We start from the raw sequence: 17,021 nt of genomic DNA, 5'->3' as shown, positions 1-17,021 counted from the left end.
GCATGAGTCGGAGTAGTACAGACGGTTTCCTGTCATCGAGCTGTAGTCCGGTTAGAAGACGAGTGAGTAGGTTTTCTTCAGAATCTTGTAATCTCTCGTTGAGTGCTTATTTGAGAAGTGTGTACTTGTCCGCTGCAGGGGGATTTATGACGACGTCGCTCACGATTCTGAGGGTGTCCATATCCAAAGCGGCAACAATACTGTTTTTTTTTTTTTTTTTTTAATAATTAAAATCAAATTTAATAATATAATTATTAAGTTCTGCAAGTATTATTGGTTTTTTGAATTTTTTGAATTTTTTAAAATTTGATTTTAATTAAATTAAAAAAAAATTGAATGGAGTTCTACGAATTAAACACAAAAACAATAAATAAAAAAAAATTAAAAATTAATTTAAATTTATAATTATTGATTTCTGCAGGTATTTTTGGTTTTTTGAATTTTTTGAATTTTTTAAAATTTGATTTTAATTCAATTTAAAAAAAACGGAGTTCTACGAATTAAACACAAAAACAATAAAAAAAAAAGTTAACAATAAAAATTAAAAATCGCTTAGCAACGCTAGTTAAGGCATATGTTTGCATTTGCTCTCTGATTATTTTTTGTATTATCATATAGAAAAGAATTAGCTTTGATCCCAAAACATAAAAATATTATATCAGATAACGCAATAAATAAACTGCCAGTAAGCCATAGGATATTTAGGTAAATAAATAGGATTTAAAAAAAATATATTTGAGGACCCCAGTAACCAAGGTAAACAACAATATTTGACATTCATTTGAAAAAAATACATTTTAAAGGTATATTTTTATGTTAACGTTTTTCTGGAACATAAAATATCATAGATTTGTAATGTTGAAAGGTAGTTGAATTGGAAATTATAGATTTGTTATGTCGAAAGGTAGTTTGATTAGAATATTTAATTTGGTCATATTGAAAATTATTTGTTGATTTGGTTACTGGAAGTAGCAGTAACGATACAATCATCTCCTAGTTGTTTTGCAAAATGACAACAAAAAAAAACTTATATCATTGATGTCGCTATTCCAAATTCCTGTAACATTCAAAAATCTGTTAATGAAAAAATAAGAAAATACATGATTTAGGAAACGAACCGGTATTAAGATTCGTCTTGTCGTGTTCGATTGCGGTGAGTAGCGGATTTCTTCGCGCCAGTATTGCCATATGTGGGGAGAAATAAAGTAGTCCCACACCATGTAAACCCAACATAATAACAGTTCAACACACATTTAAAAAGTAAGTGTAAGTCAGTGTAAGTCATGTGAGTCCTGCTGCTGGTAAAACATCAACATTACAACAAAATCAATTCAAGTGTGTATTGTGTTTACTGTTATTACTTTTTCGACATATGTAACTGTCACACTTAACCTTGTTAAATATATATGTTTATAATTTTTTTTTTCTATACGTACTTAACAGTGACCACCAAATTATTTATATTTGAATACAATATATATATTTAAAACTTTTGTTAACATGGTGTTTGTTTTATGCTGGGTGTAAGGTAGGTTTAAGAAGGTGGGTAATGTTATATGTTTTATGAACACCTCACTGGGAGAACCCGTGCTGAGGTGTTTACGTGGTTATGATTAAGTGGTACAAGTTTTTATGTGTATTGGTTTAATTTTCTTACATGGTATAATTTTACCTGTTTTTTTTCTCTTTTTTAATGGTTTTTGTACATTGATGTTTAAAAACAAGGAATGTATCTGTATATGTATATAAATAAACACATGTATATATACACTTACACATGCATCCATAAACACAAACAGATACTCTCATATACACCTACGCACACACATAATATATATATTCTTCAGACTTAGAAATACCATCTCATTAAAAATATTAAAAGAAATTCACTTTGCACTTGCGCACTCTGTACTACAATATGGAATCATAGCTTGGGGTGGTGCCTTAGAGTAATAATATACAAGAGACCGTGCTATGCGAAATGTTGTAAGTGGTTTTGGACCAAAGATGACCAAAGGGCATTTGGTTTACAAACTGATGCAGGGTTGTCAAAAGTTAGAACAATTAGGTATTTTGTCGTGAGTCGTAAATAATCAAATGCAATTTCTAGTATATATATTTTAATATATTACATTATAAATATGAACAATTAGAAAGTTATTATCATGTGAATAAAATTATAAAATAAATTTCATTTCCATCGAAAATTAACCTAACTCTTCAGGCCTCGACAGTATTTTTTCAGAGAGTCGAAATATTTCCGTTTAGCAAAAAAATCCAAATAAATAGAATATTTCTGAATGTATCCGAAAACTAAAAACTGTTTTGGAAAGATGATAAAATACGCTTCCAAATGTTATAATTCAAAATAAACATAATTTTTTTAATATAAAAATTTTGCATGCTAACATAAAAAAGTTTTAAAAATGGCAGACATCACAGTATTTCTAATTCGCCTAGGTTCTCCAGTGGTGACTGGTCTAACATGTGAGAAAGTAAGATATCATTAAGATATTACATTATTTTACCGCCAGATCGGCTAAGCGCCTCTCTGAAAACCCGTTCACTATTTGTACAAGTTAAAATTACGTCATCTGATGGATAAACTAATCTGACACAGGCGGGGAGGACACATTTGAGTTTGGTATAATCTGAAAATATTATTCTGTATTAGTTAATAGTTAAGTTAGTGGTTTATTAGTCAATAGTCATTACCAAATATTTTTTATGGTGGTGTCAAAGCGGATGAAAAAAAAATCATAAAAACCTTTTGTGTAACCAAGGGTACTCTTAAATTAGATTGAGGCACCGCGAAATCCGTTAGACGGACCTTTGTTTTCGTTGTGTCTAAGTGCTCAAATGTGCGGAACAGATTGCACTGTGGTATTTGGGAGTCCAATTTTCCCGATTTGTTGCACGAATCCATTTCATTAGCCTTTTTTCATCCTTTAGAAAACTGTAAATAGTTAAATATTTAATACTAAACCAATTTCAGCACAGCCCTGAATTTTTTATAACGAAAAAAAAAACAAAGACAAAAATTATTTCGTCTCTGTCCATTTACCAACAAATTAGCGTTCATATTATGAGAGAGAAAGAGACAGAGATACATTCAGATGCCGACTGAAATAGGTAAGTTGCATTATTATAATTTAGCCAAGATTTCTTGTTAGTTAAACATATTAAAAGTGCATTAAAACGCATACAAAACGGATGTTTATTATATAGATACAAATAGTGCAAGGATTGTTTATATAATGGTGGAAGTTACTTGTGGTTTTGTAGTTAAGGATATAAAATATTTGATATCAAAGATGAATACAGTGAAAAACATGAATTCTTTAATAAATACCTGTGAAAACTGATTTTTTTTGTTCCTTTCGAGCTTCGGTTGAAGCACCCATACATAGCACATATAGCCATAGCGTTTTTTTTTTTTAAATTCGCTCAATTAACGTAAAAATATCAATATGTTTGCACTTTTGAGCCTACGCACGGATGACAGAAAACACTGGTGTGAACTTCGCCCGCTTTAAAAACTCGCTTCATACCGTTTAGACAGTATGTTTTTAACAGAAATTGTTTGTCTCTGTTTTTTGTACGTTAATGGAACCGAGCTAAAAGGGAGAGCATTATTTTGCGAGTATGTCAACGATTTGTACAAATATTAGTGCGGTCTCTTGTATATTATTACTCTAAGGGTGGTGCACCTCATATCCCTTCTCCCACTCGAAAAAAAATTAAAAAATCAAATGAAATTATCCGAAAAAAACCGTATTACTACCCAACAGAAAATGTATTCCAAAATTCGTTTTTCCACTTACAAAAAATTACGACAAAATTGCACTAATTCAGCTACACAAAGATATCTTTAAAGAAAATAATACCCCACTGAATATTTCTGTTGGTGGACTAACTGTACCACCCAAAGATATTAGAAGAACGAGTTGTGCTATGCGCAGTTCGTACTGAGTGGAATTGTTTTGCCGAGTGTCGCCGGTTTTGTTCACCAATACTACTGCACACCTTCGCTTGCGCTAAGGTATCCACACTAATACATAGAACAGATTTCTGTGCGTACACGTCCCGATACCGTTCAAAGTACCCTAATTAGGTAGTACTCCGGCTACGGTCCGGCGGCCAACATAGCATATCTCGTTCTTCTAATATCTTTGGTACCACCCGTACGAACCATAACAGCACAGAATCACTATGTTTATAAAGGAATAAAATTATTTAATCAATTACCCCCTGATATGCGAACAGAAAAAAATACAACAAATATTTAAAAAAAATTAAATCATATTTTTGTCGTACCACCATATAATTTTAACTTTGTCTTAGATGTATATTCTTGACTGTTTTGTTATTCCTAATGTTTTATGTACATCCTATATAGGTACATTTCTTGTTTTAATTACCTTTATAATCTTAAAAAATATTATTTATTTATTTTATTTTAACTGCACATTTACAGTTATACATAACCAATAATAAATATACATAAATTTTTTTCATTTTTGACAAAAAAAAATTTCAACATACACAAAATAACACTAACAGACCAGTTAGACAAGCGTACAAAGAAAACATAAAAACTCTGACAGTAAATTCAAGCTTTGGACAAAGACACTACCAATACCATGCAATAAAAGCTTTCACCAGTGTAAAACTTGAAATTAAAATTGAGGAAGATAAAAATAAATTCACACACAAAATTACAAAATCGATTAAAGAACAAAAAAGACAATATTACCAAAATTTCGTAGCATAAAATAAAAATAAAACCTATACGTAACACACAAAACCAATATAAACACACACAAACACACAAGATTATTTTCAAATGAGGATTCCACACTGTTGAAGTGTACTGTAGGTGACTTCTTATAAATATGTAACGGACGTACTGCTCCGGGATCGGACGCGGTCGCCCATGTTAAAATCGCCCATGATCTTCATCATCTATCTATTAAATATACTGCTAATTAAATATACTGCCGAAATATAAAATGTAAATGTATGTAAAATTATGTGAAATTGTAATGTAAAACCTAAGAAATTGTTATAATAAATGAAACGTCGGAGCTTGGCTAGAGGTATACGGGCAGAGAAGTATTGTGAGAGCTGGTAAAATCATAATCATATTTTAATTCGGGCACGATTGTTAGAACCGTGCCAAAACGTAGTGGGAAGCCGTGCCGTGCGCCATGCGCCGACATAGCGTCACAAATGGTACGGTTCTGAGGATCGTGCCCAAACAAAGGACGGCTGTGGTCACGTTCAACCACGGCCCGAAACTACCGGCCGAGCGGCGGTAGACGGCCCGACGGGGCGCCGCGATAGCGTCGCAAACACGGCTCACGGATTCCAGGAATCAAAGAGAAAGTGGGCCCGTGTGCGCGTCGCGCGCCCGCTGGCGGCTATAAAACGGGCAACAGGCCCTCAAAACGTCAGATATCCAGCAACCACCACCATCTCTACAACTCTCGCTCTGCTCTGCCTTCTACCTCGCTCCGACTTCTGCTTCTACTCGCCTTCTTTTCTTCTGACCCCTCGCCTCACCCCGGACTACGGACCTCCCTGCCTCTACGGACCCGACCCGGACTCTACGACAAGGACGAGAAGACAGCATTCGGACCAGCTACAACGGCTACAGAGACGCCCCGCTCTACCCCTCCACGCCACTGAAGGACGACGCCTTCCGCCTCCACAGATTGGGATCACCGGCCCATTTACAGTCTTGTGTGTCACACGATTACGTCTGATACAAAATATATTAGTTAAATAATAACAAATTTAACTATGAATTATTATCGCCACAGCACTAGAAGTTATTCAAATTCTCCTGCAATGGTTTCATATAATTTCCACAGCTTTGTCGTCAGCAAACATCATGGAAAATGCTGGTTAAATCTGAATAAGGTACTTACATGATGCAATTAAATAAAAATAAAAATAAAACCTACACGTAACACACAAAACCAATATAAACACACATCACTCACAAACACACAAGATTATATATTAAATGTATTATTTTATCTTATATTGTAGATTGTATTTAGATTATATTTTCATATTATAAAATGAAGGCCTCAGCACGGGCAAGCCACCCAGTGAGGCCAACATTACTGGAAAACTTTGAAATGTAAAAAAATATTGTACCAAATAAAAAAATAAAAAAAAATAATTCTAGAGAGGTTTTAATGACCTTGTTTGATGTAATCGTGGCTTTGTTTAACAATTTTAGCATCCTAATACGTGGTATAGGATCGCGTCGGAATACGGATAGGTCTGAAAAGGAACATTAATTAAATTATTAGCCAATGAAGTACATTCAGGAATATTGTATCAAAGAACTAAAGGTTAGTACCCGTATTTAACAACGGAATCGAGTCCTTCTTTCAATTGGTGGAGATAGACCGGATATTTTATGATGCCTGGAAGATTAAGCGTTGGCAACGCATTCTTTTTTAATCCCAAAAGGACCGTATTTTTGCTTTCAATCGCAAAATGACACCCACAAACAAATGTATTTCTTGCTGCTTCTTGCTAGCACCGGATTATCGACTCCGACTGAGCAACCTTTAACACAACACGGCATTAATTTATCACCTTGAAGAATTCTAGCACGCAACATTATTTTTAGAAGGGTGAAAGAAAATTTAAAATATTTACCCTAAAAATTTCAACTGACTTCAACCTTCGAAATGGCGTCTTGGAAATTACCGTTAATTTTTATCGGAGCTTAACCCATGCTTAGCTTTTCTTTCTAATGGGACTGGGACACGGTCAAGCGGCTTGATCGCAAGCACGTAGTTTTTTTGTCTACTGTTGTCTATTGTTGTCTATTATTGTCTATGCTTAGCGGCTTGACAGCCCGCATCAAGCCTCTCCGTCAAGCATGGCCACGCCTTCCTGTGATTTCGTGGTGGTCTATGTATATGTACTTCTATGCCTTCCTGTCATTTCGTGACTCGCGGCAAAATGGAATCTGTCAAAGACAAAGCGTTCTTGGCTCTTACGTTAGCTTTATGTTTGAATAAAATAATAAAAAGAAACGAATTTGGTGTCAAGAATGGTACAAGTTAAGGTACCGCTTTACCCATGAGCATTTGCAAAGTGTATTACAGGCTACAGCTATTTTTTGTATGAATATCTTGTGCGGTATTCATACAAAAAAATATGTTTTCTCCATTGAAAATTCAGAAAATTATTTATTCTACAGTTTGATTATTAATGACCTTGAAAACCGCTGTCATAATTATTAAAAAATACTAAAATACTTCCAGCATTTTTAAATTAGATGGATTTCTACAAATTGAACACAAAAACAATAACTAAGTACCTATTTTATAACAATTTTATTCAATTTATATCATTGTTTATGATACGTGATATTTATTTGTCTATTGTCGTTTGTCTATTCCCACAAAAATATAAATTCGCATCAAGCCCCGCCGCAAGCACGTAGAATTGCGCAATGCTTGCAAGCCAGCTTCGGTACACGGTCAAAATGCTTGACACAAAGTGCCATAGACAATAAACTACGTGCTTGCGATCAAGCCGCTTGACCGTGTCCAAGTCCCACTACACAACTCTACACAATTCGCTATGGCAGTGAGCGAGAGATCAAACTACATTTTTTCTCTGAGCCATTGAGATCTGAGCTTTCAGCCACAACAGCTTTGTCTAAAATAATTTGGGTTGGGGATAACTCCTCTATCAGGGTTACAAGGTCAGACATACGCCCCTGAAGAGAAGTCACTTATTAATTTTATTATAAATAGCGCAAAAATGTACCAGTTCCACAGACATAAATAATAACGGTTCCAGTGACGGCAACGGAGCCGGGAACCGGGCCTGGAACATCGATCATCTCTACGGATGGAAACGTCAGGTCTCCGACTATTGTGTCTCCTTCGCTTTTGCTTCCTTAACGTATATAATTGTTGCTCTGTCTTTCTGAAGTAATATTATATGAACCACACAATAATTGAAATTGAAATGCTTTTACTTTTTTGAAGAGGTTTCTTCAATATCTTGCAATTGACCGCCGTGCTTCGCCTTGTATGTAAGTAAGACCTTTATAATATTAACTATGTAACACTTAAACTCGTAAATTTGTGCTTGTTAATTGTAAGATTATATCGCTCAACACCTTATTGATCAGTTTAAACAGCATTCGCTATATAACACGAGAGACAAAAGAGAGTACATGAGTTTGTTTATTGTTCATTTACGGCCGCTGTCGAACATTAAAATCAAGCGATTAGGAAGTTCATCTAACCTTCACCCTGTTTGAACATCACATAAGTCATTTTCGCTAATTCAAAAACAGCAAACCTTTTTTGTGGAACCATTAATTAAGTTAATTTTGAAGAAGTAAGCATTGCTTACGAAACATATTGTTTTTTTTGAAAAATAATAGCGGTTTTAAACAAGTGTTGATTATTTTTAATATGAACTGTTCAAAGAGAGAGTTTTTGTTACAGTCTTTTTTGATGACGTTTGTTCAACGGCTTGACCGTCATTGACCGTCGTGCTTTACCATGTATGTAAATAGGTTATATTTGTACTAACTAAGTAACACTTAAACTCTGAAATTGGTGCTTGTTAATTGTAGGAATATATAGCTTAATACCTGATTGATTAGTTTAATCAGCATTCGCGACATAACACGACAGCCTTTGAGAGAGGTTTTGTTAGATTCCTTTCTTATTTTTTAGCTGAGTATAATTATCATTACACAACAGGACGTCATCACAGCAGTGCCATGGATTCCAACCCAAAGAGTGTTTCCATCAAAACTGAACCATGGTCACAGGAAGAAAGCTCAGGTGGAATGGCCTATGGGGATGTTGAAATCCACCTCTCGGATGTGAAGAAAGAATGTTTGCAGAATGCCGGGAGTGTTCAGCCAACTAGTAAGTTGCATTGCATATCACAGAAGTGTTTCCGATGCAAATAATCAGAACAACTGCTTGTTCTTTTCTTCCCCTCTTGTCGTCCATACTTTTAATTATTATAATAGTAATTATATAGCGCAGTTCTGTGTTATTTCACTTAAAAATTTTATCTTTGGAATATTGCTTTACACGCAACTGATGAACTAAGAAAACGTTTAACTCATTATGCTCGCAAACAGTTTTTAATTCGTCAAATGTTGCCTCGTCATATTTTATTATTAAAGAAAATCAACCCACTCCAAAAATTCTCTACTCAAAATAGCGAAGCGGAGTTCTGTTTTATGTCGACCGTTGATCATTTATATAGTCTGTAAATTAGTTTGTATTTTCCGTTTCCAATGGTGTCCATTTTAGATTCTGTCAATTGGAATAATCAATACTATGGTACCTACCTACCTGATTACGGGCATGAGCCTAGTATGGTAGTTAAAAATTTATTAAATACAAAATAGATAAAAATTAGCGTTCAAAATCCAGAAAAAACTTGAACTTGAACGTGAAGCCCGGCCAACGCTGGGTAATTCAGCTAGTATAATGAAAATTACTCAATTCTGTTGTGTTTATTTTAACCTCTGGTTCAATGAACTCTTGAACTCATGCTTTGAATTTAAGTGTCGTTTTCAAAAGAGTTTGTTTTAATTATTCAAACAAATGGTAAATAACATACTTATATAATTAAAATAAATTAACATGAAGTTATTTTATTTTCCAAATCTGAATCATAATGTTCCATGTTTTTCACTGTATTTCACGTCTAAGCTAGTTTAATGTACCGTTTACATTAGACATAGATTAATTAACATTTCAAAAACTAACTATCGTATCCATATTTCAGATGTAAATCGACATAATAGACCAATCCGATTATTAATTTTTATGTGATGGGAATTTGAATTTTTTTTTTTTTTTTTAATACTTTATTTATTTTCATTTCTTTACACATATTATACATATTAATAGATAGTATAAAATAACATAATATATAATACCAAATAGTTTACAAAAGAAATGAAAACCCACTAAGGCACTGACTGCCTGAGTGTGGGTAATATAAAACGATTACTATATTTCAAGTACCTAAAGTATAATATACATTAGTAGAAAAAGTTTTTTTTTTTGTTTATAGTTATTATAAAAAGTAAAGAGAAAAACATTATGTACAATAATTTATAAAGTTTCAGCAAGTGAGTTGTAGAAAGGATAAATAAATTTATAGTAAAAGCGTTTCAATATCTGCGTCAATCAGCCATAATTTTACCTCTTTAATATATTCTATCTTTTTATTTATCATTTGAGTTTGTAGTGGTAGAAGGTTAAATGTACGAGGACCAATGAAACTGCTATGCGTCTGCATTAATTTAGTATTGGTTTGGGGGGTGTAAAATATATTATTTGTTCTTTTGCTCATTCTGTTTTCATTTATTTTGAAATTGTTTTTGTTTTTAAATAGATATTTCATAGTTTGTAATATAAATAATTTACGAATGTTAAATAATTTAGATTCCTTGTATAATAGGTCGGTCGAAAATGTTTTATTTTTGTTATATATGACTTTAATTATGTGCTTTTGAATTATTTGTAGAGGCTTAATAAATGTATCATGTGCACCACCCCATCCTATTATGCCATAAGTGATTGCAGATTGCACCAGGGAGAAGTAGATCATTTTCAATTTTTCAGCGTTTAAAATTTCCTTGAGTCTATAAAATATGTAGGTTAGATATCTTAGTTTTGAAGTGGTTTGATTAATATGAGATTTCCAATTAAGATTAATATCTATTGATACTCCTAAATATTTTATATTTTTGACATTAGCGAGTTCGTTGCACAGGAAACACATTTCTTGATTGCAAGTTGTATTATGGATTCTAATATTAAGGTTGTCTTTTGGTTTGTTTTTGATGTTTTTATAAAAAGGTAAGTAAAATGTTTTGCTGTAGTTTAAGACAAGTTTGTTGTATTTTAACCATTTTGAAACAAGTGAAATACATACAGTTGCATTCGAAAAAGTTTCTGTCCAATTATTACCATCCACTATTATTGCCGTGTCATCGGCGTAAGAAACAATTTTACCAGGGATTACAAAATTACATAAATCATTAATATAAATTAAGAATAAAATCGGGCCAAGAACAGTTCCCTGCGGAACTCCATTTTTTATCTGTGTTTCTGAACTATAATTATTCCCAATTTTTGTTTTTTGTGTTCTGTCTTTAAGATAGTTTGATAGTAATTTTAGTGTGTGTTTTTTGAAGCCCAGTTGAGTTATTTTTTTAATGAGTAAATTATGATTAACGGTGTCGAAAGCTTTTCTTAAATCTAGGAATATGGCAAGACATTTCTTTTTTTTATCGATAGATGTATAAATATTTTTTGTCAATTCATATATGGCATCCTCAGTGCTTAGATCTTTACGAAAGCCGTATTGGTTTTTCGATAGAATTTTATATTTTTCTAAGTGTTCAATGACTCTAAATTTGATGCATTTTTCGAATATTTTTGATAGGTTTGAAACAAGGGATATTGGTCTGTAATTGTCTAATTTATGCGTATCCCCAGATTTATGAATAGGTATTATAGTGGAGATTTTAAACTGTTCTGGAAAATGACCATCTTTGAGGCATATATTAAAGATATGTTGTAATGGCGTTAATACATGTTGTTTTATTTTTTTTAATGTATCACATGATAGGCCATCATTTCCCTTAGAGTTGGATGGTTTTAGGTTATCAATATATTTTTCAATTTCATTAAATGTAATAGGAGAAAAATATTCTATTGAGTTAATTGATTCGTTATTAGAGTCTAATTGAGGAGATGTCTCCATATAATCATGATTAACATTAATGCCGGAAGATTGAAGTACCTCGTCTACTATGTTTGTAAAGAAGTTATTAAAACATTCTGCAATGGTCGATTTGTTAGTTATTATTTCATTATTTATTTTAACCTCATTTACAATATTTGAAGACATAATTTTTTTGTTGGCAATTTCATTTATAATATTCCAAGTTTTTTTAGTATTATTTTTAGCATTTTCAATTTGTTCACAATAGTATTTCTTTTTGCAGTTTCGTATCAGTCTATTTAGTAAGTTTCGGTACATTAGATATTTTGTTTTCAGATAAGGCATTGTTCTGAGATTATTATTTTGGCAATCCATTTGATATTTTATCATTTCTCTATATAATTTATCCCTTTGTTTAATTGATATAATTAATCCAACTGTAATCCAAGGTTTAATTTTTTTATATTTTCTGTTAGTGACAACTATTTTACTTTCACTTTTTAGAATATACTCTCTAAGAGTATTATAGAAATTCTCTAATGCTAAATGTGGATTTTCTATTGATATTACATTTTCCCAGTTTTCTGACTGAAGTAAAGAGTTTAGAGTTTTATAATCAATGTCTACTTTTTCTAGAGTTACAGAATTTTGGTTTAGAGGTGTATTTTTGAAATGGTGTCCATAAAAGGTCGGGTAATGATCTGTGATATTAGTTTCAAGAATTGAAGAGATAATATTGGTCGCCTTGTGCGACTTGACAAATATGTGGTCTAAACATGCAGAGTTACTTAAGGTTACTCTAGTTGGAGAGCTAATATATGACGTATATCCAGAGCTTGATAAACAATCTAGATACTCATTTTGACAATTTACATTTATATTGTTATCATTAATATTTATATTAATGTCACCTGTCAAAATGGAAAAAGTAAAATTGTTTCTGTCAAGATTTCTAACAAAAGATTTTAGTTCTTTTACAAATAAAAAATCATTTAATGATGGGGATCTGTATATGGCTAGTACGTGATATTTATAGTTGTTTTGAAAAAAGGTTAATTTTATTGCATTGGCTGACTTAAATTCAATAAATTCAGTGGCAACATTTTTCAGAGTATTATGAAAGAAGACAGTGACTCCATCATGACCAGTATGCTTACAGGCAGAGGAAATTGTGGTATATTCTGATAAGTTATATGGAATAACATCTTTCATTTGTGTTTCAGTCAAAACAATTACGCTTGGAGAAAAATCTAGGTTATTAATAAGGATACAGAGCTCATCGAAGTGTTTCCTTAAACTTCTAATATTCATATTTAAAATAGAGAAATTAACATTTTTAAAAAGTAGATTTAGTTCATTTGGGTTTGTACATTTATAATTTTCATGTATATGGTTTTCTTCAGCCATGTTAAAGGTTGATTGGTGTTTGCTATGTGGTGTTATTATTATTTATTCGGAGGGGATGTCTTCTGTGCTGTTTATTTGTATGATGGGAGATTTTTCATTTTTTCTCATCCAAATTTTTCCGTTCTTTGCCCAAATAAATTTGTACCCAAGCCTTGAAGATTTAGCAAGGTAAAGTAGATGTTTATTGTATTGGGTCAGTTGTTCGTTAATATATATTGTGTTGTTTTCTTCAAAATTTATGTTTTTTGCACATAAAATACCATATTTCTTTTTATGTGTTATGATTACGTCTTTACTATCTTTGTTTTGTAGACAAACTACTATGGGAGGATTTTTGTTCGGGTTTTTATTTTTGCTTCTGAAAATATTTGCCACTTTAATAGTTTCTTTATCACATTTGAGTGTATCCAATATATTATTAAATACTTTTGTGATATTTTCATTTTCCTTCAAAGGAACACCCTGTATTTCGACGTTATTTTGTTTTTCATTTTGCTCCATTTTATTAATACGTAGTTTTATTTCTTTATTTTCTGCTTGAAGTTGTTTAATCAATAATTCTTTGCTTTTGTTTTTTTCTTCATATTCGTCTAGTTTCTCACAACAAAATTCGACGGACTTCTTAAGTTCTTTTATTTGTTCATTAAAAGATTTCATAAGTTGACTGGTTAATTCATTAAATTTTTTTTCAATGCATTTGATCATTTTATTAGTCATTGTGTCTTCTTCTTCCGAGTCGCTAGATGGCGCCTTTTTTTGAGGTTTCTTTTGCTTATTCATTTTGAAGAAAGGTTTGATGATCGGATATTTTAAATTTAAAAATAAAAATGTACGAATTTATTTATAAAATAACTTTTTCTTTGGGCTTCAGTAGGATTCGATCCAACTTCACCGGAATGTCTGCATAAACTCGCCCGGCTGTTTATACCACTGACCCACGAACGGGGCAAGGCGATGCGTGGATTTATCAGATTATAATAGGAACCGAGCAGCAAAGAAAATAAAAATAGTTGTTTATTGTTGTGTTTATTGATTGCTGTTAATTTTTTTTTTTTTTTTTTTTAGAGAGATGAGTCCTATTTCACTGATTCAAAAACACTTCGTATGATAATTTAATTATTGTTAGCTAATTTTATATCAATAGAATTTGATGTATTTCGCTAGACAAATTTTAATCGTAGCTGGTAAAATACATTGAGCTGTCACTTTTTGATTGTTACTTCACTTTATCATTGGATCACAAATGTTTTTTAATGTTTCTCAGTACACAAGTCACTTTTGAGTTAAATTGAATTGAAATCTTTCACTGTAAACACTTCAAACACCGCAAAAACTTTTTACTTTCTATTTCATGGGTTAAAAATCATATATTTTTAATATTAGTTCGGAGCGATTAAGATGCGTATATACTGTGTAAGGTACTTTTGTAAACTGCTACTGCAAAGTCGGCAAGTATCTTATCAGTAAGATCTTGATTGAACTATATAAAACAATCTAACAGTATTTGCAAATAATCATGCACATAGCTCTCATAATATTTATTAACTTTTTTTTGTTGTTCTGTTTCAGGTAGCATTTTTATGGAGACTGTACCCATTAAGGAAAACCCTGGACCCCGAGAAGAAGATGGAGGAAGAATCCCTTATACGGAAATAGATATATACCTGCCAGATGTGAAAAAAGAATGCTTAGAACATTCTGAAAGTATTACCAAGACTGCAGGTAAAATACATTTTTTCGTTCTTAATCAGCTTTGATAATCTTATCGTTTCATTATAAAAGGGGTATTTAAATTTTCACATTCTTACCCATACTGGAGAAAAACTTTATAAATGTTTCCATTGTGCCTACCCCTGCATACGTAAATCATCTTTGACAGTACACTTACGCACCCATACGGGAAAAAAACCTCATTCGTGTTCCACATGCATCTTCTACTGTTCAAGCATGTCAGGGTTGACAGTGCACTTGCCCACCCATTCTCGAGAAAAACCTTATTCATGTTCCCATTGTTACTACTCCTGCTTAAGCAAGGGATATTTAAAAACATATCTACGCACCCATACTGGAGAAAAACCTTATTCATTTTCCCATTGTAACCACTCGTGCTCAAGCGAGGCATATTTTAAGGTACACTTACGCACCCATACTGGCGAAAAACCTTCTTTATCTCTCCATTGTAACTACTCCTGCTCACACAAATCTGTTTTAACAATGGACTTACTCATACTGGAGAAAAACCTTGTTCATGTACCCATTAAATTGTTAATAAATTTTGTATACATAAAAATAAAATAAATACATTGTAACTTCTCCTGCTCACAAGTCAAATTAAACGATTCACTTACGTACCCATACTGGAGAAAAACCTTATTCGTCTTCCAATTGTAACCACTAATGCTCATACAAGTCAGATTTAACGATACACTTACCACACCCGCACTGGACTAATTGTTTGATCCCTTATTTGGAATTTGAAAAACACTTCTTATAAAATATTGTATGTTTTATAATTTAGTACCAAATTTTGTGTTGATTTATAAAATTAGCTTAAATTAGAAACATACCTACTCTTATATTAATACTCACACAACTAATATAAGGCAGAAATTAATAGTAATGCTACGATTTATCTATTATCGTTCTATTTGGTTCTTCAAGGCACAATGACATTGAATTAAATATATATTATAATAAAAAAAAACTGGAAAAGGGTAGATAAATGTCTGGTTCGTACGCAGGCATTGCATCTCTTAACTCTGCTAGACATATCCTCCATCATTGCACAAGCAAAATTTTCCCACTATAGTGAGCGGTTCAAATTTAATCCTATTTTTATTATTACTTTTTTCGACATTTCTTTTAATGTATTATGGCAAACATATGTGTATACACTTAATTTATTATAAATAGGGGTAAGATGTGAATTCAAGTTGTCATTATACTTGCCTGATCGCTATTAATTCCTAAATAGACATAATTCCTTTTATAAACAATCAAAATTTTGAGTTAAATAGAAACATGTTTAATTTTTGTAGTTATTATTTATTTAATTTATTGGCTATTTGTTTCCGAAATTTTACTTAGTGTATATTTAGAAAAAAGAGAAAAATACAAGTTAGGAAAAATAGAAAATTGTCATATAGTTATTTATTTTAGGGTTCCATGTTAACCCAACATAATAAAAATGCAACACACTTTTAAATAGTCATTGAAAGTCATGTGACTCTTGAAGCTGGTAAAACATCAACATTTCAATTACATCAATTCTTTAGTGTTTTGTGTTTGTTTTTGCTTTTTCAACAAATGTAATTCTCACACTAAACCTTGTTATTTTGTTCAGTCGTTAGTAAATTAAGACTGTTTATGACACTTTACGAATGATACTCAGAAGATATGATAAATGGGCATTTAAATAAGCCTTATTTTAATGCTCTTCTAATTTTAAAAACTTACTGTAATGTTCTACAGCATGGCAAATGTTAATTAATACTTCCCAATACAAAGTCGCAAAACTACAAATTCACAACTACGGTCAACAAAACATTTTCAAATAATTTGTCAAAAAAATATATATGCAGTACGAAAGTATCACACCATTAACTAAATTCTGTTTTCATAGGAAATTATGGTTTTGATTTATTGAATAATGAAATTTTAAATTTTTGAACCTATCTATCATATTTACATCTGTTTGTATAAATAAGAAAGTCTGATTTTGAAATCCACTGGCTTATTCCGAGATTGATGACATTTTGCACACTTGACCTTTTAAAAAATATGAAGACGACTGCCTACAAGAGATTTCGAAGATTTATCTCTAGCTCCTTTTCTCACCTCTGTAGCATTTTGAA

At 31.9% G+C, this 17,021-nt stretch overlaps 1 long non-coding RNA gene across 1 annotated transcript; it reads right to left on the bottom strand.

Annotated features, from left to right (window-relative positions):
• Positions 1–2,467: 2,467 nt before the first annotated feature.
• Positions 2,468–3,487, bottom strand: LOC149415023 (uncharacterized). The gene is made up of 3 exons (XR_016303859.1): positions 3,353–3,487; positions 2,768–2,956; positions 2,468–2,651 (listed from the first exon to the last, which is right to left on the bottom strand). It is a non-coding gene; the product is annotated as an uncharacterized LOC149415023 (long non-coding RNA).
• Positions 3,488–17,021: the final 13,534 nt, after the last annotated feature.

The sequence above is a fragment of the Hesperophylax consimilis genome, chromosome 19, assembly GCF_061612785.1.
Source record: "Hesperophylax consimilis isolate HC1 chromosome 19, BYU_Hcon_1.0, whole genome shotgun sequence".
Classification (NCBI taxonomy): domain Eukaryota; kingdom Metazoa; phylum Arthropoda; class Insecta; order Trichoptera; family Limnephilidae; genus Hesperophylax; species Hesperophylax consimilis.
The sequence above is the reverse complement of the archived record's forward strand: the minus strand, read 5'-3'. Positions and strand labels throughout refer to the sequence as shown.